We start from the raw sequence: 4075 nt of genomic DNA, 5'->3' as shown, positions 1-4075 counted from the left end.
ACCCCCCCTCCACTACTTGTTCAATCTTCAATTAGCCATGTTCAGCTTTTCATCACTGCCACACCGCTTTCCTTTCTTTCAAAATGTTAACACCCAGCAACAGAAATCCAAAGAAAGAAAGAAGAGAGAGAGAGAGATACGAGAGTGAGGGAAACAGAGGAAGGAGAAGGCTGCTGCGCCAGCGTCGCGCCTCACCGCTGTTCAGCTTCCTTCTGCTCACGTCTGGTCCGCCGAAGGGGAAGCCATTTGCGATGTCATCGTCGAATTGGGCTTGTCACTGCCGCTGCTGCGAGCCGCCATCGATGCAAGAAACTGCGTGTGAGAGAGGGAGGAGTCGTCGAGGGAGAATAGGTAGCGCAGAGGAGGGAAGCGTTGCTACCTGCGCCGCTGCCTTGCCTCCATCGCTGCTGGAGCTTCATTGTCGCCGTCGTGGTTGTCGCAGTGTGCGGGCTTCGCGAAGAGAGAGATGAACGCGAAGGACCAGGGTAGGAGCGAGGCCCTGTTCCGCGCCGCCATGCCTTCATGCCGTCAAACCACCACTGCCACTGCTAGGGTTTGACTCCGTCATGTCCTATTGCCGCCGGAGTTAGCTGCTATTAGAGCTGTTGTTCTACCATCGTCAAACTTGAAGGAGGACATCATTGCTATTGTTGCCGGTAGCACTATTACTATTCTGGTTCTGGTCTATTCTTTTATGTAATTCTGTTTCATTTACACACTTCAATTTGTCACTGCCATGCTTGTGAACGATTTGATTTAGTATATTCCTTGTCCTAAATTTCCAGAGTTGTGTTTGCTCTTTATTTCTATTCAATTTGAATCTTTTGTCCTGGTGCAACCATCGTCACTGCCTTAGGAAATTAACACTGTTGCTATTCTGGTTATGTTGGAATGCCGCCGCTGCTGCAAATTTAGAACAAAAGAGGGTTTGTCATGTTTAATTTCTGAGTTCGACTAGCTGAGGTAGGGGATTTGTTTTGAAAAATAAATGTTTTTTAAGTTATGAATGCCAATAAAATTAAATGAGTAACTGCAAATGGTTTATGGTTGCTTTGTGTGAATAATTGTTGGAATCGAGTTAAATCATGGCTGTAGTTGGTGATTAGTTTAATGATTTAATGTAGTAATTATTGACGATGTTGTGTATTTTGAAGTTATACTTGCTGCTAGTACTTATTGATGTTGATTTTGTGTATGGAATGTTGCTATGGTTGCTGGAAATTGATTTGATGAATCAGAACTTGAGATATGTTGTTATAGATGAGATGCTGAAGAATAGATGTTGTGATAATATGGTTACTTTGCACCTATGATATGAAATTATGATATATTGAATTAAGAGTTCCTGGGAAACTTTGGTTAGTTAAAATAAAGTTAGAAATGTGATTTTAGATGAATCCTAGGCTTGAATATAGAATTTGGTATGTGAGGTTGTGGGAAATACTTTGTGCAGAATTTCTGCAGAAATATGCATAATTGGCAGCAGAATGAATGACTTTTTGGGAGCAGTCCAAACCTAATTTTTAGATGAAATTATTTTTCTATGAAACTTTAGTTTGTCTTGAAAATTCCATAAAAATTTCAGGGAATTTGGCCAAGTGGTTTGGAAGATATGATTTTTTGAAGTTTAGTAGTTGCTGTAGATTTTTCTGGTTTTCTGGTTCTGCACTACCAACTTTCAGACGCTATGACTTTTAATTTAAACAGAATTTTGAGTTGATTTCAAAAGGAGTTTAAAGATCTATTAGTCTATTTTAAGTGAGTATAAGTTTCATGTTCATATATATTTTGTAGACTTAGATAAGTCACTTGGAAGGTCGGTTGTTTGCTAGAAACTCTGAACTGGTTTATGAAAACAGAGCTCCACTTCCAATTGATAATTAATTAATCAAATAAAGTGATATGAACCTGAAACTTGTGGATTCTGAAACTTAGGGATGTTAACTGTAATCTCACCAAAATTTAGAAGCAACGGATTAGAATTGAAATTATTATGTAATTTATGTTATTGTGGAATTTATGAAAGCATGCCTTGCCTAGCTTCTTAATCATGCCATTTTTTGTTTTGTTTTGTTTGTATTCTCGCAGTCCTGATTATTCGATGTGTTCTGCTATTGGAATTGGAATACTTCACTGTTGCTCTAGTTCTTAGTCTTAATCTTACTATATTTTTCTGCTGCCGTTTAAAATTAGAACAATCGGATGATTAGTATTTTAAATCTTTTTTGTATATTTAGTAATATGGACTGGTAACTAGCAATATCGCAGGGCTTATGTTTTATTGGGTAAACTTTCAGTTTTTGCATTGTTGACGAGGAAATCTTAGGTTCATTTTAAATTTTTAACCATGGAACATCAAGATTTAGTGGATAAGAATGAAGAGAGCGTTCAATCGATCGAAAAGGTTAGCAATACTGAAGATCGGGATAAGATGAATGAGGTTGAAGGTGTGAAATTTGAGTTGATTAATGTTGATGAGAGCAAGGATTCGCAATCTGAAACTAGTTCTATTCAAGAAGTGCAAGGGAGTAATTCCAAGGGATTTGAAGCTGAAATTAAAGTCAATACTAATGCACAAGAGTACTCTGGTGATAAAGAGGGTGCCAATGGAGATTGTGAGCCCGAAAGACTATAGCCAAAACTGGATAAAGATTGATGAACTTGCAGTAATTGTCCGCAAAATGATAAGAGTTTATTCTTGGGAAGGACATATTTCACAAAATGCGCAGGTTCACTAACTGTTTTCTTGAGTCAGAAGTTGTAGATTTCTTGTCTGAAGGTCAGTATCTTGAAAGCCCAGAGGTATGGATTTAATTACCCTATATACAACTAAAACCCGTGCAGAAATCCTCTTATGTAGTCTTTGTTTCATATTCTTTGATCATTTTATATTTGTTAATCATATGATCAGCAGACAAATCTGCTGAATATTTTAATTGATTATCTTGGTACAATTCTTAGGTGTCATTACTATCTTTGTGATTATTGTATGGTGGTGGAGGCTGTTGAGTTTGGACGAAAGCTTGCTAGCAAACTCTTCTTTTATCATGTTCTATGGTGCCTTATTATTTTACTCTAGTGCCTTATTATTTTGATTCTATTTTTTACATTTTTTTGGTGATTTTGATACTTTTTGTTTTCTTAAATTTTTGTGCTTTTAGGTAACTACATCATCATTATTAACATAGAAATATTAATTCAATTTTGTTATTCATTTTGTGTTTTTTACAATGCATTGAATTAGGATAGTTTGTATTGTGGAGTTATAGAGAACCGCCTTGGAATTTAGTTTACATAGAGCCCTTTGAAAGTGATAGTCGCTGTGATGCTAGGTTATGGCATAAAGGCTTAGAAATCTAAGTTAAGGATTCAAGTACAACTTCAAGAGGCAATGCAAGACCGTGAGGAGCTAACAAAGGAAATAGATGTGCTCAAAAAAATACTTAAAAGGCAATAAACACGCCAAAAGGAAGAATAAGCTCGAGTGAAAGCTCAATTGGAAGCTGAACAAGCTGTTGTGAACTCTCTCATAGCGCGCTTTGACAATGAAACAAACTAGACCCTAAAGGTACTCCTAAAGTTGCGTATGGTTTTAATACATTTTCGTAGATGATTCCCATTTTATATTAGTATGCTTTAATTTGTATATGATTTCTATTATTTGGTTTGATAAATTTGGTTTGATAAATTTGGTTGGGTATGGCTGAGACATAAGTTGTGAATTGGTTGTGTTTGTTGGAACCGTGGACGGTGGAAATATCCAAGTTTTAGGGGAGGTTCTGCCGAAATTTTTATAAACATTTTGGATAAAACTTAGTGGAAAAATTATAATTAGTGTTATATCTTGTTTCTAACTTTTTTGTTTCGGTTTTTCTTATTTACAAGAGTGCTGAAATGGTGACCATATGCTACCTTGAGGGCTCAAGAATGTTTTGATGCATACAGACACTAATCTATGTTAGAACTTTTATGTTTTGGTTGAACTAATCAATGTACTCACTAGCTAATGTTATTTTGTTTCAAGACAATTTTAGCTAAAAGGATCTTGTTTGACTTATGTATGTTTTTGCATATT

The sequence above is a fragment of the Arachis duranensis genome, chromosome 3, assembly GCF_000817695.3.
Source record: "Arachis duranensis cultivar V14167 chromosome 3, aradu.V14167.gnm2.J7QH, whole genome shotgun sequence".
Taxonomy (NCBI): domain Eukaryota; kingdom Viridiplantae; phylum Streptophyta; class Magnoliopsida; order Fabales; family Fabaceae; genus Arachis; species Arachis duranensis.
Note: the sequence above shows the minus strand (reverse complement) of the source record.